The sequence below is a fragment of the Lepus europaeus genome, chromosome X (assembly GCF_033115175.1).
Source record: "Lepus europaeus isolate LE1 chromosome X, mLepTim1.pri, whole genome shotgun sequence".
Classification (NCBI taxonomy): domain Eukaryota; kingdom Metazoa; phylum Chordata; class Mammalia; order Lagomorpha; family Leporidae; genus Lepus; species Lepus europaeus.
Window position 1 is genome coordinate 59,899,831 of NC_084850.1, and position 24,234 is coordinate 59,924,064.

General features: G+C 43.5%; 1 pseudogene; it reads right to left on the minus strand.

Annotated features, from left to right (window-relative positions):
• Positions 1–1,727: 1,727 nt before the first annotated feature.
• Positions 1,728–2,848, minus strand: LOC133752620 (methionine aminopeptidase 1-like; annotated as a pseudogene).
• Positions 2,849–24,234: the final 21,386 nt, after the last annotated feature.

The window sequence follows — 24,234 nt, forward strand, 5'->3', positions numbered from 1 at the left end:
GCTTCCTGCCTTGCTTTCAGGTACTTGCCATTAGTTGTTGCTGCACTGAAGTTTCACTCTTTCAGCAACTGTCAAGATTTTAGTCTGTGTCAAGTCCTTGATGGTGTCTAATAGGGGAAAAAACACTATCCAAATTGTGTGTTTATGTGATTAAAGTGGTCTTCTCTGATTTTCTTGCTTCTTCATGCTATGCCATTTCTCATATAATGCACCATTTTCGTCCACCTGCATTACCTTTTCCTCTCTTTTATTCATTTATTTTTTGATAATCTCTTTAATCTCTCTTTACATATTACATTAACATTCATATTGCAAGGCAGTCCATTCACAAATAGTACAGTTTGATAAAAACATCACGCACATACCCCCAAAGTCTACCAGATTGTCACTTTACTAAATCATTAAAATAATAAAAGTAATGAAAACATTATCATAATTCTTTAAAGCAATAAGGTCTGAAGCACTCTGGGAAAGATGTTCTCTTACAAGTATAATGTGTCAGTCAAATTATATTACAAGACAGTCATCAGAGACCAGTAATAAAGTACAATGTAATGACAATGACTTTATGATCTGGTATGTTCACTACATATAATCCTATTTGGACAACTGTTGAAAGGAACATAGATATTAGGCAGCTGGGGCTCTTTCTAAATGAAATTCTCAACTATGCAAAGGTGAGGTGTGTTTTTAGCACACCAAATACTGCTGCATCCCTACTGCAACATTACAGTACTCAGAGATATTCCTTTCTCATCACTACCAGGTTCACTAAAGGTTAGAATCGAAGAGCTCAGCTGACTCACTGTGCTTACAGCTGGAGAGATGTCAGATCTCTCTCCTCAGCATCCTCCACAGTGCAAACTCTGCCCTCTTCTCAGTATCTCCAAGGCATACCCCTGAAATAAAATGGAGAGGGAAAGAGGGCCTTTTCCCTCCCATTTCTGATGACATAGAGGTCAGAAATAGCAGTGTATTACAAAATCCTCATGTTGTGCAGCCACATAGCTATTTCTGCCATGCACTAGACTCTAAAAAGCCTGATACACCTTCTTCCAAAATGACTTTTCCCATATTCCTGTAGTGACGCACACATTACACACTGTGAGAAGGTCTCATTGAGTGCTTCCCAATGCACAATTACGCATAAGTAATTAGCATGAGAGAGGGGCAGGCAATTCCCAAGTAGGAATTAGATCACTGCTTAGAATAGGTGCATTGATGACAGCAAGTAACCCTGTCAGTAGAATCAGCACAAACCCCAGGTCACATAGTGCTCCATAATTATGTTTATAGAATTCAAAATGTATCCATATGTATTTCCATATATATATAAAATACAAAAAATCTAATCAACAGACATTGATTGCTAAAGTTCCAAGGATTCTCATCTTCAGCATTCACCTGGAAAACAACTGGCTCTTGATGGCTGGTTTGCAGCAGTGACAAAAGCAACTAGAAGCAGGTTTAAGGAAAAGTGCTAAAAGGGCAAATGAGAAAACAGGTGTGCAGAGATGGGGACAGGGATTGAGTTGAGCAAGGTTTTCTTTATTCTTCTCTGCCTGTTCAGACTCAAGACAAGTCCTTGAGGACACATATCGAATGCTGTAGTCTTATCTACCATCAAAACAAAACTAATCAAAAAATTTCCTCTTCCTTCTGTATCCTCAACAAAATGCACAGTACAATAAGAAATTATAGAGACATCGTCTCATCACAGGAGAAAGCTAGAATTGGGACATGAAGTGAGGCACACACTGTCGAGCCGCTGGGTCAGGAAATCACAAGCCAGTGTCCATGACCAGCAGCGTGTGCTCGAACTGAGCAGACCGTTTTCCATCTCATCACCACGGTCCAACCACCTGGCCAGGTTTCATCCTGCCACTCACCTTCACAAATCACTGGCTCAATTGCAAATACATGTTCTGACTTCATTACTCCAACTGCTTTATTTTTGGCATTATGAGGGACATTGGGGACTGGGGGGAAAAGCTTATAGAGCCCATGCCCACAATTGCTTCGAACAACTGAAAACCTGTTTGCATGGGCAAGTTTCTGAATAATGTTCCCCAATTCTCTGTAACGAACACCAGGTTTCTCTGCATGGATAGCTTACATGAGACACTCGTTCGTGATCTGAACAAGTTTCCGTGCTCCCTCATCCACTTCACCAACAAAAAAACGTCTCATTCAGGTCCCCGTGATTGATAACAATTACGATACAGAGCAATGTCCACATTAGCAATAGCACCTTCCTGCAAGGGCCGTCTGTCTGGAATGCCATGGCAGATGACTTCACTGAGGTACCATAAGGCTTTGGGAAATTATAATAATTCAGAGGAGGATAGCAACTTCTTACAATGCATACTAAATGTGCAGCATTCCCTCAGTAGTTACACCTGGTTTGATCATCCCTGCAGCAATGTCCAAAACTTCTCTAGCATGCATACAAGTCTACAGACATGCCATTTTATTTGAGAAGTACCTTTAAGAGCCTGTTCAGATTCAGACATTCCTAGGGGATAATCAGCATAGTCTGGCCTTTGAATATAACATGGTTCTGGCCTTGTTGGCATCAACGGGTAGTGTGGTCTGAGTTTACAGTATATCAATAACTTGCCCATGGGTCAGTGTTACTATCACCCTTTACAGACCAGGAAGACACTTCTTGCTTTGCCTTTTCATCCCTTTCTTTCTTATGTAGTAACTTGTGAGTAGCCCAGCTTCCTTTAAAATATTCCTGGCAGCCTCCACCCATGTGGAGAATGTGCAGTGAGAACTGGCCCTTAACTCGGGGCCCTGAGGTGGCCTGGGGCAGCCTGGGGCAAGTCCACTTCTGCCTCCCCATGTGATCGAGAGAGACCGTGCCCCCCCCCCAACACGTGGGTCCCGAGCAGCGAGGCTCCCAGAGCCTCCCAGACCCCCAGAGACTGGAGAAGCAGCCTATTCATTTATTTTTGTATACTTGAAAAGCAGAGACACAGAGAGAAAGGGATCTTCCATCAACTGGTTCATTTTCCAAATGCGTGGAATTGCCAGGACTGGCATGGGGAGGGGGGAAAGGAGAAAGCTAGAAGCTGAAAAGTCAAACCTACTCTTCCTTGTATGTGGCAAGGACCTAAGTACTTGAGCCATCACCTGCTACTTTCCAAGGTGTGCATTAGGCAGGAAGCCATGAACTTCTCATAAGATGTAAATGGCATGGCTTTGCACTTCTTGCTTTTAGTTAAATAGAAACCTAATTTTTTGGTACCAGCATTGTGGCACAGTAGGTTAAGCCTCCGCTTGCAGTGCTAGCATCCCATATGGGCACCAGTTCGAGTCTTGGCTGCTCCACTTCCAATCCAGTTCTCCGCTAATGTGCCAGGGAAAGCAATGGAAGATGGCCCAAGTCCTTGGGCCTCTGAACCCACGTGAGAGACCCAAAAGAAACTTCTGGATCCTGGCTTTGGCTTGGGCGAGTCTGGCCTTTGCAGTCATTTGAGGAGTGAACCAGTGAATGGAAGATTCTCTCTCTCTCTTCTCTCTGTATCTGTGCCTTTCAATTTAAAATAAGTAAATAAATCTTTTTTAATTTTTTAAAGATTTATTTATTTGAAAGGTAGAGTTACAGAGAGGCAGAGAGAGAGAGAGAGAGAGAGAGAGAGAGAGAGGTCTTGGTTCACTCCCCAAAGGGCCACAACTGCCAGAGCTGGGCAGATCTGAAGCCAAAAGCCAGGAACTTCCTCCAGGTCTCCCACATAGGTGCAGGGGCCCAAGGACCTGGGCCATCCTCCACTGCTTCCCCAGGCCACAGCAGCGAGCTAGATCAGAAGTGGAGCAGCTGGGACTCGAACTGGTGCCCACATGGGATGCCAACACTGCAGGCAGTGGCTTCACCCACTATGCCACAGCTGGCCCTAAATAAATCTTAAAAAAAAAGCTAACGTCTCTAAATGACTGCTTAATGGTCTATTTAAAAAAAAAAAAGAAACCCAATTTTCTAATTAATCATGCAAGAATTAGAAGAGAGGACACTCTGGGTCGGCGCCGCGGCTCACTAGGCTAATCCTCTGCCTGCGGCGCCGGCACACCGGGTTCTAGTCCCGGTCGGGGTGCCGGATTCTGTCCCGGTTGCCCCTCTTCCAGGCCAGCTCTCTGCTATGGCCCAGGAGTGCAGTGGAGGATGGCCCAAGTGCTTGGGCCCTGCACCCGCATGGGAGACCAGGCGAAGCACCTGGCTCCTGCCTTCCAATCAGCATGGTGCGCCGGCCGCAGCGGCCATCGGAGGGTGAACCAATGGCAAAAGGAAGACCTTTCTCTCTGTCTCTCTCTCTCTCACTGTCCACTCTGCCTGTCAAAAAAATAAAAAAAATAAATAAAAATAATAATAAGAAGAAGAAGATAGGACACTGAAAGTTGAGTACATGGTCATTGGTATGCTGTGAACCTCTTTATTTCAATAGCGAATTAATAGATTTTTATATGCTTTTGTAAACACTGAATTGTCTGGTTTATTTATTGTTGTTTGTATTTGGGCTATGACCACTGCTTAACATGGTGCACATTAGCAGGAAGCTGGGATCAGGAGCAGAGTGTAGACTTGAACTAGGGCACTCTGATATGGGACATGGGCATCCCAAGATGCAGCTTAACTGCTGTGCCAAATGTCTGCCTCAGCTGTGGACATTTATAGAAGCAAGTCTGAGAGATCCATACTTGGAGTCCACTGTATGAGTTTGCTAGGGCTGCCTAACAAAATATCACAACTTATGTGGCTTAAACAACAGAAAATAATTTCCTCGGTTCTAGTAGCTGGCAGTCTCAGATCGAGAGATGTCAGCAGGTGTGGGTTCTTCTGAGATCTCTCTCCTTGGCTTCTACATGGCTACCCCTCTTGCTGCTTCTTTACTTGGTCATTCTGCTGTGCACATGTGCCCCAGGTATGTTTTTTTATGTCCTAATCTCCCCTTATTATGAGATCACCAGTCAGATTGGAGTAGGGGCCATCCTAACAAACTCATTTTAACTTACTCATTTAAAGGCCTGTCTTGTGTTAAAAATCACATTTTGAGGTACTAGAGTTAGGGCTTCAACATAGAATTTTGAGGGAACACAATTCAATTCATAACACTCTGTCCCCAAGCAGTTATGTCATTTAAAATAAATTTTTGAAAGATTTATTTATTTATTTGAAAGCTAGAGTTACAAAGAGAGAGAGACAAGCAGAGACAGAGAGATCTTCCATCTGCTGATTGGCTCCCCCAAAAGGCTGCAATGACCCAGGTGGACCAGGCTAAAGCCAGGAGCCAGGAGCTTCTTCCAGGTCTCTCACGTGGGTGCAAGGGCCCAGGGACTGGAGCCATCTTCCACTGCTTTCCCAGGCACATTCGCAGAGAGCTGGATTGGAAATGGAGCAGCCGGGACTCAAACCGGCACCCATATGGAATGCCAGCATTACAGGCAGTAGCCTAACCAGCTGTGCTACAGCGCCGGCCCCTAAAATAAAATTTGTAAGTAATAATATTATTGTGTCAATGGGAAACAAAGAAATAGTAAAATTAATAACCTTATGGCTGGAGGTTTTTTTTTTTAACTTTTATTTAATGAATATAAATTTCCAGTGTACAGCTTATGGATTACAATGGCTTCCCCCTCCCATAACTTGCCTCCCACCCGCAACCCTCCCCTCTCCCGCTCCCTCTCCCCTTCCATTTGCATCAAGATTCATTTTCAATTCTCTTTATATACAGAAGATCAATTTAGTATAAAGATTTCAACAGTTTGCACCCACATAGAAACACAAAGTGAAACATACTGTTTGAGTACTAGTTATAGCATTAAATCACAATGTACAGCACATTAAGGACAGAGATCCCGCATGAGGAGCAAGTGCACAGTGGCTCCTGTTGTTGACCCAACAAATTGACACTCTAGTTTATGGCGCCAGTAACCATCCTAGGCTGTCGTCATGAGTTGCCAAGGCTATGGAAGCCTTCCAAGTTTACCGACTCTGATCATATTTAGACAAGGTCATAAAAGACAGAGTGAGGATAGTAACCAATGATCCTAAGAGTGACATTTACCAGGTTTGAACAATTATACAGCATTAAGTGGGGAAGAGGACCATCAGTACACACAGGTTGGGAGTAGAGCCATTGGTGGTAGAGTAGAGGTTATGATTACAAAGGAATGAGGCCCAAGTGCACTAGACAGGGCCTAGAACAAAGGACAGAGTCATTATTAGAGGAGCTAAGAAAGGTGCTGTCTAAGCTACAATTAAGTTTTCTGATTGAGAGGCAAATAGAACCTGATAGAAGGGGCTTGATAATAATCTGGTGGGCTTTAGGCCTTGTAAATTCAGAGGTCCAGACCTATCTATCTCTTCACATGGGGTATATCCTAAGGGAGGTGTGAACCTCCTAGGGGAAGGCACTCTGTTGACTTTCATTACTTGGCTGGCCTGGGAGGAGAGCTGGCCAGGTAAAGGCAAGGGGCATCTCTAACAAGAAATTTACAGTTCTGCCTGCAATGTTGCTGACCCTACTTGACCATCCCCTCAGCTGCAGTGGTCACTTTGGAAGTTGGGCTGAGTGAAGGGCTTTTCAGCTTAGAGCCAATAAGATCTGTGGCTCTGACCTGGGCATCCTTCGACTCCAGGGCAGGTCCATTTCCAGTGATCCAACTCTTGGCAGAGCTGCCAGGGCTCAACACAAGCTGACTTCTGCTGAAGCCCAGGCTTACCACATTGAAAGCCACTGCAGTGGACTGGCCTGTTGGGTCTGCTTGAGGGCAGATCACTGTACAGATCAGCCATTAATAGGCCTGCCACCCATTGCTTCTGATGCCGAGCTTTCTTTTCCTCCTGGTTTGTGTTAAAGCAGACCAGAGGATGCAAGTCAAGGGAGTGCCCAAGTCCCATCTCTAATCTTCGGTGGCCTGAACTACAAGTCTATAGTCACAGACATGTTCTTAGTAGTTTTTCTAAGGTAGACAATGCCCATGAGGAAAATTATATTCTCACTTTAAAACTTTCTTTCCCTTTGGTCTGAAAGGGAGGTTTTTTCTACTTACTGTATACTTCGCTGATGGCGAAGTGAATCTAGCTATGAGATTATTATTTAAGCTCTTATTTTGGCTATGCTATTACAGAACAATGTTAGCCATCTCTTTTATAAGATCTAAAGATTAAATTGTGCGTCCTACAGATGCCTTCATAATAGAATTAGTTTCCTACCTTGAAGAGAATAGAGAAATGAAAGAACAAGTTGGGCTTAGAATAGAGAAATGAGGGAGCAAGTCCTAGATCGCTTGCTGACAATAGCAATATCACATGAATACTTAGCAAACCGTTTCAACCACTAGATAACAACTTAAGAAAACATTTACCAGAAGGTCCAATGCCTTCTATAAATTTTAAGAATCATGTATTTGAAAACACCTCTTAAATATCTAACATGGTGTAGTTTGTTTAGCCAGTAAACTTAAGCACAACCATATAAAATGTTTTTAGTTTCTTTCTACCAACACGTTTAAAACATATGATACACAGATTCAGGTCACACAAATTAAAATGTATCTTTGATTGATTTTAGCAGCTTAAATTTATGGACAATCTTATCTATAAGCCATTTAAAATAAAACTCTTAATAAAATTTCCTCATGTGGACATACAATATGTACACACATATAACATAGCATAATAGACCAATATAGCAATTTTAATAATAGCTTTTAAGATCTTTAACTCTTTTTGTAGATTGCCAATTGATTTGAATTGCTTTTTGTTTTTAGTAACCTCAGTTAACCATACTTTCTCTCAGTTGGTACTGTCAATACAATATTGGCTTCATCTGTTTACAGAGCCATCCCAAAGTACTGAATACAATAAAAGCGGCTGGAAAAAGTCCATAGGAACCTATAGGAGGACAGCTAAACACAGAACCAACAAGGCTTTAGTTTTATGAGCAGCAAATCATATATAACTGTGGATGACAAAAGACTTTAAGTTGCCATGTTTAAAATGATAAACTCATCAACCAACAAGAGGCACTTGCTTACTTCACAGTATTTTTGAAAGCACCTGTAGGATTTAACAAGTATTTAACCCTTTAGGCCTCTGGGGCTTTCTCATTAAGATAACTATCATGTCTAGTAACACAAGATCATTTGACTTTTTAATTCTCAAACATTTGTATTCATAGCATTTTCCATTATAGAAACTTAAAGTCTGGTACCACATCACATCTTGACAGTCCTTCTAATATACTCCAAATAGACTGATTAGTTGGTGTCTCTATAAGATGAGAGACATAGGTCCTTCGACTTTTTCAGTTGGGCCCAAACTGGAAAAACCAAAGTCCAGGATTTACTGGAAATTTTAGAGACCAGATTGTTTGAAACTTTGATTTTTTGAATGCCTGTCAAGAATGCCAAGAAGGCTCAAAATCCAAACTATCTGGTTGAAATAAGATTTCTTAAAATCATGACATAACATAGACCAAATTTGATCATTGTTACAAGGTGATTATTCAAATTTTTGAAAATAAGCACATATTTAAATAACCCATAGCTCTTAATAAAAATTCAGCTGTTTTTGAACAATTAGAATTTAACAGACATCAAGAGAACATAATAGATTACTTTAACACATTGCTTTAACAGAGCATCAGAGTTTAATTCTATGTCAAAGAGAAATTGAGCTTCCTGTGATCTTTTGCTGTGAGGTTTCCTTCCTTTACCTTCTCTCATATTGGTGACCATGTTTCTGTGTGTAACACATCTTTAAGCATCTTTTGCAGGGCAGGATGAGTGGCAACAAATTCTTTCAGTTTCTGTTTGCTATGAAAAGTCTTAATTTCACCTTCATTCACAAATGAGAGCTTTGCAGGATATAGTATTCTGGGCTGGCAGTTTTTCTCTCTTAGTACCTGGGCTATGTCTCGCCATTCCCTTCTAGCTTGTAGGGTTTCTGATGAGAAGTCTGCTGTGAGTCTAATTGGAGATCCTCTAAGAGTAATCTGACGTTTCTCTCTTGCACATTTTAGGATCTTTTCTTTATGTTTCACTGTGGTGAGTTTGATTACAACATGTCGTGGTGAGGATCTCTTTTGGTCATGTTTATTAGGGGTTCTATAAGCTTCCTGCACTAAGATGCCTCTGTCCTTCTCCAAACCTGGGAAATTTTCTGCTAGTATCTCACTGAAAAGGCCTTCTAATCCTTTCTCCCTCTCCATGCCTTCAGGAACTCCTAGAACCCGAATGTTGGGTTTTTTAATAGTATCCTGTAGATTCCCGACAATCTTTTTTAGATTTCTAATTTCTTCTTCTTTTCTTTGGTTTGCCTGTTTCCTTTCCTGTTCTCTGTCTTCTAAGTCTGATATTCTCTCTTCTGCTTTGCCCATTCTGTTTTTAAGGCTCTCTAATGTGTTTGTCATTTGATCTATTGAATTCTTCATTTCATTATGATTTTTCGTCACTATCAGAGTTTCTTGTTCCACTAGTTGTTTCATTTCATTTTGATTCCTCCTTAATATTTCATTTTCACAAGAGAGATTTTCTATCTTGTCCATTAAGGATTTCTGTAGTTCAAGAATTTGTTTTTGAGAACTTCTTAATGTTCTTATCAATTTTTTGAGATCCGCTTCTTGCATTTCTTCGATCTCATGATCTTCATAATCTTGAATTGGGGTGTCTTTTTCATTTGGGGGCATCATAGTGTCTTCCTTGTTCTTGTTAGCTTGGTTTTTGCGTTTGTTGTTTGGCATGTTGGAGATATTTGGTTTCTTCACTGTGGTGTTTTTTCTTGTTACACTATGGCTCTATATTAAGTGGACTGTCTGCTTTCAGTGGAGCCTTAGAGGCTTGAGATGAGTGTGGACTGAGAGCTGTGTTTGGTTCCTCAGGGTTGAGGGTGTGTCAAAGATGACACTCCCAGGTTAGGTGTGGTAAATCTCTCTTTCTTTTTTTGATTTAAAAGGGAAGTAATTCCGCACAGCTGAACGTAATTGGAGGTAGTTAGCAGGCAAATGATATACCCACAGGAGCCAGAGATCAGAAGCTCTTTCCCAAGGACCACACAGGGAATCTCTGCTGCCCTCAGTGTGGGCTCCAATTCTCCTGCAGTCTCCCACTGGGTTGCCAAGTTAGATGCTAATCTCCTGTTATTTCACCCCTCCCCCCAGAGTCAGGTTTTTCTGCTAGGCTCAGAGCTGGTGCAGACCTGAGGTCGCCCTGCTTATGACGTATGTCCAAAATGGCGCCTGCTCTGTCTTGCTCGCCTTTGAGAGGTGAGCGGAGAGAGAGAAACTTGTGTCTGTATCGGTCACTTTTTTTATTTTTTTCCTATCTCTCTTCTAGTTAGCCTGGTGAACTTTTCCCCACGGAGTTTCAAGCCTCGCTCCCTCTAGCCTCCTCTTTCCGCTTGCCCGCTGGTGTCTCGGGCTATTGAGGTTCGGCTCACCTTGCGTTCCAGCGCTGGTGTGTTGATTCTGCCGCTGGTGTCCCGAACTTGGGCTCCCACGCTCTCCACACAGGTCCACTGTGAATCACTAGTTCCGGAAGAGTTTCCTCTGCTGTTTCATCCCCTACTCTTCCTTGACCCTGCAGTATCTCCACTTATATTAAACTTTCTCTCCCCCCGGACTAATAGTGTGCGCCCTGCCTATTCCGCCATCTTGCCGCCTAAAATCTGGAGGTTTTTTTAAAGATTTGTTTATTTATTTATTTATTTTGAAAGAGTTACAGAGAGAGAGAAAGACAGAGAGCTTCCATCCTCTGGTTTATTCCCTGGATGGCCACAACAGCCAGCACTGAACCAGGCCGAAGCCAGATGCCAGGAGCCTCACCTGGGTCTTCCACGTGGGTGACAGGAACCCAAACATTTGGACCATCTTCTGCTGCTTTCCCAGGCCATTAGCAGGGAGCTGGACCAGAAGTGGAGCAGCTGGAACATGAACTGGCCCCCAAATGGGATGCCGGTGTCACAGGCAGTGGCTTTACCTGCCATGCCACAACACCAGCCCCTATGACCGGTTTCTTAAGCCCTGTGTTTAGGATTGCACATGAAATTCATCTAAACAAGACAAAAAAGCTCAAGGATGAAGCAAACTAACGATTTAGGATGTCAGGGTTTATTGAGGAGCTGATAAGCATCTAAGTTTGAACATACCCAAATACTAATAAAATAAATGCCTAAAATCAAAATCCAGATGTGGGCATTGTAGCACAACAGGTTAATCCCATTGCTTAAAATACCCGCATCCTGTATCTGAGCGCCTGGGATCCAGTCCCACTTCTGCTTCTGATCCAGCTTCCTGCTAATTTGCACCCTAGGAAGTAGCAGATGATGGCTTAAATACTTGAGTCCTTGCCACCCACATGAGAGACCTGGGTGGAGAGGTTCTGGCTGTTGTGACCAGTGAATCACTGGATGGAGGATCTCTCTGTCTCTCTGCCTTTCAAATAAATATAAATAAATGTTGAAATTAATTCCTTCACATGCACTATATAAAACCTTTGCAATTTACTTATTTGAAAGGAAAAGAGAGTGCACTGTTATTTACGGGTCCTTCCCCAAATGCCCACAAGGGCCCTGGGCTGAAACTGGGAACTCAGTTCAGGTCTCCTATATGGATGGCAGGAACCCATCTACTTGAGCCATCCCTACTGCCTCCTAGCTTTTGAATTAGCAGGAAGCTAAAATCAACAGCAAGAACTGGGAGTTAACCCTGGCACTCTGATTTGGAGAATGAAAGTCCTAAATGGTGTCTTAACCAATGAGACAAACACTCTCCCCTTTGGATTTGTGTGTGTGTGTGTGTGTACATCTTGAGATAGGAATTATATACCAGAAAATTCACCCATTTAAAGTGTACAATTTGATGATTCTAGTATATTCAGAATTGTATTTTTATCACTCCAAGAATAAACTCTGTTCCCATTAGCAGTTACTTTCCACTTCCCTTTCCTACTTGTATTAATCTACTTTTTTTGTCTCCCTAGAGATTTGCCTATTGTGAACATTTCATGTAATTAGAACCATACAATATGTTACTTTTCATGTCTGGCTTTTTTTAAAAAAATTATCCGTTTATTTATTTATTTGAAATTCAGAGTTGGGACCAGCCCTTTGGCAAACCGGGTAAAGCCGCCGCCTGCAGTGCCAGCATCCCACATGGGCACCAGTTCAAGTCCCAGCTGCTCTACTTCTGATCCAGCTCTCTGTTATGGTCTGGGAAAGCAGTGGAAGATGGCTCAAGTCCTTGGGCCCTTGGGCCCCTATACCCACGTGGGAGACCTGGAAGAAGCTCCTGGCTCCTGGCTTCAGATTGATGCAACTCTGGCTGTTGAGGCCAATTGGGGAGTGAACCAGCAGATGGAAGACCTCTCTCTCTCTCTCTCTCTCTCTCTTTCTCTCTCTCTTGATATCCTCTCTCTGTGGAACTCTGACTTTCAAATAAATAAATAAATCTTTAAAAATAAGAAAAAAGAAAGAAAAGAAAAGAAAGAGTTGTCAGAGGCAGAGCGAGATCTTCCGTCCACTGGTTCACTCCCCAGTTGGCCACAACAGCAAGGACTGGGCCAAGCCAAAGCCAGGAGCCCAGGGCTGCTTCTGGGTCTCCCACATGGGTTCAGAGGCCCAAGCACTTGGACCATCCTCTGCTGCTTTCCCAGGCACATTAGCAGGGAACTGAATTGGAAGTGGAGCAACCAGATCTCGAACTATCACCCGTATGGGATGCCTGCTATGCTACAGTGCTGGTCCCTGTGCCTGGCTTTTTTAGTTAGACATGTTTTCAAGGTTCATTCATGTTGTGGCATGAATCAGTACTTCATTCCATTTTATTTATAACTAATAATCCATTATTCATTTTGTTTATCCACTCATTGATTGATCAACATTTGGGCTGTTCCAGTCTTTGGCTATTATGAATAATGATGTCCTGAACATTTGTGCACTATTTTTTTGTGTGTGAGCATTTGTTTTCATTTCTCTTGGGTATATACCTTGGAGTATAATTGCTGGGTCATATGATTAACTTCCTGAGGAGCTGCCATGCTGTTCTTTACAGCAGCTGTGCAATGAGAAAATTTGGCATTTACCATAAAAATATAAATAAGAAATAATCACCTATAGCACCATAATTCAGAGATAGCTAGTGTTAATATTTCACTGTATTTATTTTATATATCTAGTTTTAAGAGCTTATGTAATTATGCTGTATAATTGGGATGATAGTCATGCTGCATATTGTGGGCATTTTCCAATGTATTGCTGATGCATAGTGTTCCATCATATAAACACCATTTAAGCAATCTATTGAACACTCAGGTTGTACCTGTTCTTTATTACCTTGATATATAATATATAAGAGATAGAAAGAGATATGTGTCTTGTCAGAATTTCTAATGAGTAAGTTAAGGCGGTGAACCTTTAAATGGAAGTATAAAGCGTGGGCTCTTGAGGATAAGCAGTATATGGCTTATATAAGGTTCCTGCATGGTAATCAGGAGACACAATCTGTAGCCCTGGATCTGGTGGCCTTGTGACTTTAGGAAAGGTAAGTACTTCTTGATGGCCTAATAAAAAGATGTTTGTGTGGTAGAGGCCTTCCCAAGATCAGAAAAAAAGAGCAAAAAGAAACTTACCCTGGGAATGGAATGTGGTCATTATCTGCTTGCCTATGAAGGCTTCAAGTGTAGTTATTATCTGCTTATATGTAACCATTTTGGCTTCTGCTTGCTAAACAGAGCAAGGGTATTAACCCTTGCCAGCTCGACAGACTACTGCTCAGTATGTGTGTGAAAGAAACATCATCAGTAACTGTGTACACATGGGCAGTATTGCATCAATTCCTATGGCTGCCATGTAACATTAGAATACCCAATCAAATGTATGCATATAGCCATATAAGAGAGATACAGAGGCTAAACCCATATATATGGAAATACCCCTCTTTGTTCAGGGCTCAGTTTTTTTGATATGAATCCAACTGGGCCTTATGCCAGCATAACAAAAGACTGCTTCCTGGCCTTGGTATCTCCTCTCGGCTCATGAATCATGCTACATTTGGATTAAGATTACTTCTTTAAAAAAAGATTTATTTATTTATTTGACAGGTAGAGTCACAGACAGTGTGAGAGAGAGAGAGAGAGAGAGAGACAGAGAGAAAGGTCTTCCATCCGACGGTTCACCCCCCAAATGACAGCAATGGCTGGAGCTACGCCGATCCGAAGCCAGGAGCCAGGTGCCTCTTCCTGGTCTCCCATGCGGGTGCAGGGGCCCAAGCACCTGGGCCATCCTCCACTGCCCTCCCGGGCCACAGCAGAGAGCTGGACTGGAAGAGGAGCAACTGGGACCAGAACCCAGTGCCCATATGGGATGCCGGCGCCACAGGCAGAGGATTAACCAAGTGAGCCAAGGCGCTGGCCCCTAAGATTACTTCTAATTCTAATGGTCTATATGCTTGTCAGAGCCAAAACCAGAATGAATTACACTAATTTTAGAGTGCCCAAACATTTTAAAGTTTTTAGTGAACTGTGAAACTAACCTATTCGCAAAACAGTTTAATAAAGCAGTGCAAATCAGAACCAAACCTGTTTTCTAAACCTGTTGAACATGAATAAGACTCAACTGCTAAAATTAATGGCCAGGGGCAGCATGTGGTGCCAGCATCCCATATGAGTGCCAGTTCAAGTCCTTTCTGCACCACTTTTTTTTTTCAAAGATTTTATTTATTTATTTAAGAGGTAGAGTTACAGAGAGAGGGAAAGATAGAGAGAAAGGTCTTCCATCTGCTGGTTCACTCCCCAGATGACCGCAACAGCCAGAGCTGTGCCGAACCGAAGCCAGGAGCTAGGCGCTTCTTCCTGGTCTCCCACATGGGTGCAGAGGCCCAAGCACTTGGGCCATCTTCCACTGCTTTCCCAGGCCATAGCAGAGAGCTGGATCGGAAGATGAGCAGCCGGGATTAGAACCGGTGCCCATGTGGGATTCCAACTCTGCAGGCGGAGGCTTAGTCCACTACACCACAGCGCTGGCCCTGCACTGCTTTTGATCCAGGTCCCTGCTAATGTGCCTGGGAAGGCAGTACAAGATGGCCCAAGTACTTGGGCCCCTGCCACTCATGTGGGAGACACAAATGTAGTTCCAGGCTCTTGGCTTCAGCTTTGCCCAGTCCCAGTGGCCATTTGGGGAGTGAACCAGCAGATAGAAGATCTCTCTTTCTCTCTCTCTCTCTCTCTCTCTCTCTGTAATTCTACCTTTCAAATAAATAAATCTTAAAAACAAATAATGGGGGCCGGCACCGTGGTGCAGTAGGTCAATCTTCCACCTGCAGCACAGGCATCCATATGGGCGCCGGTTCTAGTTCCAGCTGCTCCACTTCCAGTCCAGCTCTCTGCTATGGCCTGGGAAGGCAGTGGAGGATGGCCCAAGTCCTTGGACCCTGCACCTGCATGGGAGACCAGGAAGAAGCAACTGGCTCCTGGCTTCGGATCAGCACAGCTTAGGCCGTTGTGGCCATTTGGAGAGTGAACCAATGGATGGAAGACCTTTCTCTGTCTCTCCCTCTCAGTGTCTGTAACTCTAACTCTCAAATAAAATAAACAAAATATTTTTTAAAAAAATAATGGCCAATGGGAACTTAAATTCATCCTATCCTTAGTAATTCAGAATCTTTAATCAGGACAGTCTTCTACAAAATGAGTGTTGGATGAGGCAAAAAAGAGAGGCACAGTTGGTCTTAACTGTTAGGCAAACACCCACACCTTTTTAAAAAATGTTTATTTTATTTATTAGAGAAGCAAAGAGAGAGATCACATTGCTGCTTCACTCCCTAAAAGGCTGTAATGGCCAGAACTTGGCCAGCCTGAAGCCAGGAGCCAGGAACTCAATCCAGGACTCCCACATGGGTGGCAGGGACCCAATTACTTGAACCATCCCTGCATCCATGGTTTGAAACTGTAGGCCAAATGCCTTTCCTTCACCTGGTCTTAATGAGACTCTGCATGTGGCAGGAACAGACAGGGCAAACTCTGAAGTATGGGGACAGGGTGCACAGACGGCTGAGGGAACAAGCAGTTGGACAGACACAAGTGGTAGTGAAATGGGAGGTGGTGGAGTGCTTTAAAATGTATTGGGAATCAAAAAGAAATAAAGAGCATATTTTAGTTCATTGTTGGTTATTACTGATTGACTTCACCCATAGAATGTATATGAAAGTCACAGGGCCCTGCAAGTATGAGGTGCTCAACAAATATAATCTTTTATTAAAGATTGATTTATTTATTTGAGAGACAGAGTTACAGAGAGAGAGAGAGAGGGAGAGACAGAGAGAGAGATCTTCCATCTGCTGGTTCACTCCCCAGATGGCTGCAACAGCCAGAGCTGAGCCATTTGGAAGCCAGGAGCCGGGAGCTTCTTCCGAGTCTCTCAAATGGGTGCACAGAACCAAACACTTGGGCCATCTGCTGCTGCTTTCCCAGGAACATTAGCAGGGAGCGGAATCAGAAGTGAAACAGCCGGGACTCGAACCGGTGCCCATATGGGATGCCAGCACTGCAGGCCAGGGCTTTAACATACTAGGCCACAGCACCAGTCCCAGCAAATATAATCTGAATTGAGTCTGCTGCAGTGCATAGAACAATATGAAAAAGGTTAGAGTGATTGAAGAGAGATTGGAAACTATGAGTGTCTTCAATGGCTCAATTTTTGTCTTGACATGAGCATTTGCTAAATCAAAGGAATAAAACATTAGAAGCTGGATTCAGTCAGCCAAGCTTTTGTACATCTCCATTAAGGGAAAGGATTTATTTTAAGCTTATAAATATAAACAATTACATGAAAACATTTCACTGTCATGCATTAATGTCAAGATCAGGACATTTTGTTTTTCCTTTTAAAAGTCTTTTTCCCTTCAATCCCATGGGGACTTCTCAAATCATGATCTGTCTGTTTTACCTTCCTCAGAAGCTCTGGAGAACTTGTTAAACCTGCGGATTCCAGGCTCACACTGAACCACACTCTCTGGAGGAAGGGAAGCGAGAGTCTGCTTTTTTTTATTTTTTTATTTTTATTTTTTGACAGGCAGAGTGGACAGTGAGAGAGAGAGAGACACACACAGAGAGAAAGGTCTTCCTTTACCGTTGGTTCACCCTCCAATGGCCGCTGCGGCCGGCTGCGGCCGGCGCACCGCACTGATCCAAAGCCAGGAGCCAGGTGTTTCTCCTGGTCTCCCATGGGGCGCAGGGCCCAAGCACTTGGGCCATCCTCCACTGCACTCCCGGGCCACAGCAGAGAGCTGGCCTGGAAGAGGGGCAACCGGGACAGAATCCGGCGCCCCGACCAGGACTAGAACCTGGTGTGCCAGTGCCACAGGCGGAGGATTAGCCTATTGAGCCATGGCGCCGGCCTGCTTTAACAACTTTTTAGGGGTTACTTTGGCTCCGTCAAGTTTAAGAATCTTGAGGTAAATAGAAATCCAAGATGCTAACTCATTTGAGTAAAGGCCAAGAGACTGACAAGCCTACAACCAAATGTTTAACAGTCATCTCGCAAAAAATAAAACAAAACAAAACAAAACACTCAAATTTGTAGCATCTGATTTGCCAATTTCCATAGCATCAGTACTTTCACTGTGGCCAATTTCAGGCCAACAAAGTGATGTCACCTAACATGGTACAAGATAGAATACTTATATTTCTTCCATACATATACCATAAACATATAATCTAAAGAGGATAAATAATAGTATAGGAGGGGCCATTGTGGTTCAGCTGGTTAAGCCACTGCTTGGGATACCTACATCCCATATTGGAGAACCAATTCACGTACCTGCTCTTTCCCTTCCAATCTAGCTTCCTGCTAATGCTCCTGGCACAGTAGATGATGGCTCACGTATTTAAGTCCTGGCCTCCTACATGGAAAACCCCAACTGAGTTCTAGGCTCCTGATTCCAGCTTGGCCTAGTCCTGGCTGTTGTGGGCATTTGAGGAGTGAACAAGTGAAGGAATGATCTCTCTCTCTGTCCCTCTGTGTGTCACACTGCCTTTCAAATAAAAATAATAATCTTTTTTATAAAAAAATAAAAATGCATTGAAGAAAAATAATTTGGAAGTGGTGAATTTTGAGTACTCACTATAATTTATTTTGCTGTGATTTAAATTTAATTATGTCTGTATTTAATAAATGTCTTGTAAATTTTAACAGTTGGTTATCACAGGCCAGCACCAGCACACTACTACCTGCAATTATTCGTGAAAGACACAAAAACTTTCCTTTGGCCTGGGGACTAATCACAGCACGTGAGCAATTGCAGAGAACCTGCCCTCTGTCACGTGAAGAAGGAGCAAGACTGAGTGTGGGGGATTGTTTGGTGTTGAATTTGGCTGGTAGCCAACATGCAGGAAGAGCTATTAGTGTGTTCACTACCCTGGAGCCTCTGTGGCTGCATAGAATCAAGGAAGTAGCTACCTTAGTCTCATTCAGAGGCCTGCTTCAGAGCCTGAGCTGAGAAAACCAAGCCCACAAAGGTTGGGCTTGTGTATATGCCCACAGCTCACAGGCAGACTGCCCTCTGCATCTTACACTCCAGCCCAGAATATCTTGTGCTAACACACAACTTGGATCAGATAGGGAGAGAAGAGACAGAGTGTTTACAATGTATAGAGTCCTGGGCCCCATGCCAAACCTCCAGAACCAAATCACAGGGAGCCAGCTCTAGAATTTGCATATTTACAAACTTACCAAGCAATTCTGATATACAGTAAAATTCAAGAAGCCCTGTGTTAGAGCAGCTGCAGTTAAAGATAAATACATATGACTTTGAGGATACATGAAGACTTTCCAAGGCATATGTAGGCACAGACAGCTTTAAAGGAATCAATTTCCAGATTGTTCACTTTCATAAATTCTCAGATTTCTCAGAATCCATCTGCCTGAAGAAGAGGCAACCTGTAGGATTTCCTTTCCCACTGTCCCTTTCATGACTGCCTGTCTTTCCCTGGCCAAATAAATCATACTTCTCACTCATCCTAAAACGTATGGGATATGGCCATAGAGTGTAAAATCCCCCAGAGAGACAAGCACAAGGACAATTGAAAATGTTGGGGAGCCGGCACTGTTGTGTAGATGATAAAGCTGCCACCTGCAGGGCCGGCATCCCATATGTGCACCGGTTCAAGACCCGGCTGCTCCACTTCCAATCCAGGTCTCTGCTATGGCCTGGGAAAGCAGTAAAAGATGGCCCAAGTCTTTGGGCCCCTGTGCCCACGTGGGAGACCCGGAAGAAGCTCCGGGCTCCTGGCTTCGGATCGGCACAGCTCTGACCGTTGCAGCCATCTGAGGAGTGAACCAATGAAGACCTCTCTCTCTCTCTCTCTCTCTCTCTGCCTCTCCTTCTCTCTCAGTTTAACTGTGACTTTCAAATAAATAAATAAATCTTTTTAAAAAAAGAAAGAAAATATTGGTGTTGGTGTCAAGAAAATTAGTGACTCCCATAATAAGGTACCATATCTTTTACCAGTCAAGGTGGTTCTAATTCATTGCTTTCAACAAAACTGAAGGAGAACCAAATTGCCTGCTAATCATTAATAACTTTGATAACAGAGCACTTTTAATGTAGTTCAAACAAATCACTGGCATTGCTATAACAAAATTTCCATTCTAATCTACTCGAATTTCTGAATAAGATTCTTCGATGTTTATATTTTACAAGAAAAGTAGGTATAACCATGCTTGGGGCCAGCGATGTGGTGCAGTAGGTTAAGCCGCCACCTGTGGCGCCAGCATCCCGTATGGGCGCCAGTTGAAGTCTTGGCTGCTCCACTTCCAATCCAGCTCTCTGCTATGGCCTGGGAAAGCAGTAGAAGATGACCCAAGTCCTTGGGCCCCTGCACCCACGTGGGAGACCTGGAAGACTCTCGTGGCTCCTGGCTTTGGATTGGTGCAGTTCTGGCTGTTGCAGCCATTTGGGGAGTGAACCAGTGGATGGAAGACCTCGCTCTGTCTCCCTCTCTCTGTCTGTAACTCTGCCTCCCAAATAAATAAATCTTTACAGGGGCCTGCGCTGTGGCGCAACCAGTTAACACCCTGGCCTGAAACGCCAGCATCCCATATGAGCACTGGTTCTTGTCCCGGTTGTTTCTCTTCCTGTCCAGCTCTCTGCTATAGCCTGGGAAAGCAGTAGAAGATGGCCCAAGTCCTTGGACCCCTGCACCCGTGTGAGGGACCCAGAAGAAGCTCCTGGCTCCTGGCTTCGGGTCAGAGCAGCTCCAGCCATTGCCACCATCTGGGGAGTGAACCAGCGGATAGAAGATATCTCTCTCTGTCTCTACCTCTCTCTGTAACTCTGTCTTTCAAATAAAAAAAAATCTTTTAAAAAAATAATTAAATAAATAAATAAATCTTTACCCCCCCCCCCCAAATAACCTAATGCTTAACACAATCTCCTAGCAGTAAGATAAAGTGATTTACAGAAACAAACTAACTGGGGGGTGGGGTGGGGGTGGGGAACAGCATTTGACATAATGTGTGAAGCAAGTGCTTGCAACACCCGGCATACCATACCTAAGCATTTGTTCAAGTCCTGGCTGCTCCACTTCTGCTCCACCTTCCTGCTAATGGCCTGGGAAAGCAGAAGAGGATGGCTCAAGTTTTTGGCCCCTGCAACCCATGTGCAAGACCCAGATGGGTTTAGGGCTCCTGATGTTGGCCTGGCTATTGTGGCCATCTGGGGAGTGAACCGGCAGATGGAAGATCTCTCTCCCTATGTCTCACACATACTATCTTTCAAATAAATCTTTTTTATATAATTGTTATTGTTTGTTTTTGTATTTTTAAAGATTTATTTATTTGAAAGAGTTATAGGGAGAGAGGGAGAGACAGAAAGAGCAAGCGAGCTTCCATCTTTTGGTTCACTCCCCAAATGGCCATCATGGCCAGGGCTGGACCAGGCCAAAGCCAGGAGCCTGCAACTCCATCCAGGTCTCCCCCATGTGTAGCAGGAAACCATGTACTTGGGCCATCCTTCACCTCCTTTCTAGGCACATTAGTAAAAAACTGGATCAGAAGCACAGCAGCAATGACTCGGACCACCTTTCCCATAAGGGATGCCAATGTTAGCAAGTGGTGGCTTAATGCTGGCCCCAAAAGAAATAAATCTTTATTTTTTTGAAAGATAAGGGTTTTTTAAAAAGATTTTATTTATTTACTTGAAAGTGTGAGTTACAGAGAGGCAGAGAGAGTGAGAGAGAGAGAAAGGGAGGTCTTCCATCCTCTGGTTCACTCCCCAAATGGCCTCAACTGCCAGAGCAGGGCAAATCCGAAGCCAGAAGCCAAGAGCTTCTTCCGGGTCTCCCACATGGGTGCAGGGGTCCAAGCACTTGGGCCATCTACTGCTGCTTTCTCAGGCCATAAGCAGAGAGCTGGATCGGAAGTAGAGCAACTGGGACTTGAACTGGCGCCCATATGGGATGCCAGTACCACAGGAAGCAGCTTTACCCACTATGCCAAAGCACCATCCCCGAAATAAACCTTTAAAGAAAAAAAAAGAAAGAAAAAAAATAAAACATGAGCTAATCAAAAATGGCCCTACATACTCCATTTAGAACTGTATGGCTATTAAAAATTTATTTTTATGCTTAATAATTCTTGATTAAAGTTGTTTGAGAGTGTCATGATTCAACTTGTAAGGCTAATTCAATTCAGAAGAAAAGTTAACATTTATGGCATCATGGTCACAGGAAATTAAAAATCATTTTAAGTTTAATATGTGCATCTATATACTTGTTGCAAATTAACATGACAGCGTGATCAACATAAACACTTAAGAATAAAAATACATTAAGATAAAAATCTGTGGGAGAAGAAGAATAAATCTATAAGTTCAAGGAGAAGAGGAAATGATATATATTCTTGTGCTATTAAAAGGAGCTTGCCGGGGCCATGGCTCAACAGGCTAATCCTCCGCCTAGCGGCGCCGGCCCACCAGGTTCTAGTCCCGGTCAGGTCACTGGATTCTGTCCCGGTTGCCCCTCTTCCAGGCCAGCTCTCTGCTATGGCCCGGGAGTGCAGTGGAGGATGGCCCAAGTGCTTGGGCCCTGCACCTGCATGGGAGACCAGGAGAAGCACCTGGCTCCTGCCTTCGGATCAGCGTGGTGCGCCGGCTGCAGCGGCCATTGCGGAGTGAACCAACGGCAAAGGAAGACTTTTCTCTCTGTCTCTCTCTCTCTCTCACTGTCCACTCTGCCTGTCAAAAAAAAAAAAAAAAAAGAGGAGCTCATTTTTGTGTTTTTGAAGGGAAAGGTGGTAGCTGTCAAATTGTTATAGTATAACTTCCAGCCCATTTTCCTAATTCTGTGTCCTATCAAGAATATCCTCAAAACACCACCACTGCTTGACTTCCGTCTTCTCAGGGATGTAGGTTTCTGTAGGAATTTTCAGCAGTTCTTTTTTTTTTTTTTCATTTTTTTTTTTGACAGGCAGAGTGGACAGTGAGAGAGAGAGACAGAGAGAAAGGGCTTCCTTTGCCGTTGGTTCACCCTCCAATGGCCGCCACAGCCGGCGCGCTGCGGCCGACGCACCGCGCTGATCCAATGGCAGGAGCCAGGTGCTTCTCCTGGTCTCCCATGGGGTGCAGGGCCCAAGCACTTGGGCCATCCTCCACTGCACTCCCGGGCCATAGCAGAGAGCTGGCCTGGAAGAGGGGCAACCGGGACAGAATCCAGAGCCCTGACCGGGACTAGAAACCGGTGTGCCGGCACCGCAAGGCGGAGGAGTAGCCTGTTGAGCCACGGCGCTGGCCCCATCTTCAGCAGTTCTAAGTAAAGATGTATCACAATTTGGATTTTCCTGCTCTCATGTGTCCACCTGGTAACTAATTTAGGCTACCAGGATTAGGAATATTCTCTAATGCTGTGATTCTCCTCTTACCTAGATTATATTTTGAAAAGTTTTAGAATTTATTTTCATGTTCTGCTTGAAAGGCCGAGGGACAGAGAAATCTTCCATCTGTGATTTCACTCCCCAAATGTCTGGTACAACTGGGGTTGGGCCAGATTGAAGCCAGGAGTCAGTTATTCAGTCCAGGTCTCCCACATGAGTGTCAAGAACCCAGTCACTTGAGCCATCACCTGCTGCCTCCCAGGGTATGCAGCAGCAGGAAGCTGGATCAGAAGCGAAGCCAGGACTCGAACCAGGCACTACATGGGATGCAGATGTCCTAAGCAGCATCTTAACCACTGCACCAAATATCTGCCCTAAATATGTCCTTATAAGGTCACTTTCTTCTGTTAAAAATTTATTTTATTAATTTTATGGTACATGAAATATATCTTAATAAAGATGTTATTCTAAGAAGGAAAGAAGTGCTATGCTGTTAAGATTACACCAAAAGTAATGATTTCTTTTGAAATATTTAAAAATGCCAGAATTGCATCCTCTGATATTATAATTTATGATGTAAAAGTTTAGATGTTGATTTTAAAATGTGTTGAGTGATTTGAGCAGCACATGTTAAAGAGGCCTTGGGTAGAATGGGAGGTCCAAAGGTGACCTAGAGCTGGGTCATGGAGGACCTTCACGGCATTCAGGCATTGTCCTGAGAGCAACAGGCTACAAATGTGAAGAATGGGGTGGGCAGAGGGTGTTGAGCTGGTGTAAAGCCAGAGTTTAAAGAGAATGCAGCAGTAATCCAGGCCAGAAATGACGTTTGTCCGTTGCAGGATAATTCCCTCACAGGATTCCTTTGAAGATTAAAGTAGGGCACAACTGGAAGCTGCTTTTGCTGTTTTCAAATACAAACCACATAAAGCAATGGTAAGGCTCAGATGGCAAAACCGAATCTCAAATCGCCAGGAAAAACACAGTGATTGGATACATTTGTACACAAACAACAGCAAGGTAGTATGTCATTTGGAAGATACTCTTTATTGATAAAAGAGATAACAAAAATCCTGAGTTCCATCACCAGATTAAAGACTTTTGACTCATTCAGTGTGCACTACTTAGAGCAGTTACTTTTAAATTTACAACCAGAGGGTCTCTGTGGTGTAGACCTTAAACAATCATATTGCTTTATAACCTACTTTCAGAACTGCATTAAAATTCCTTGGACCTCACAGAACCATCATGAGGATCCAGTACATCAACCTCAACTTCCATTTCTCTGCATGAAAAAATTTTTGAAGATTTATTTATTTATTTATTATTTATTACAAAAGCAGAGGGAGGAGAGAGTGAGAGAAATGTTACAA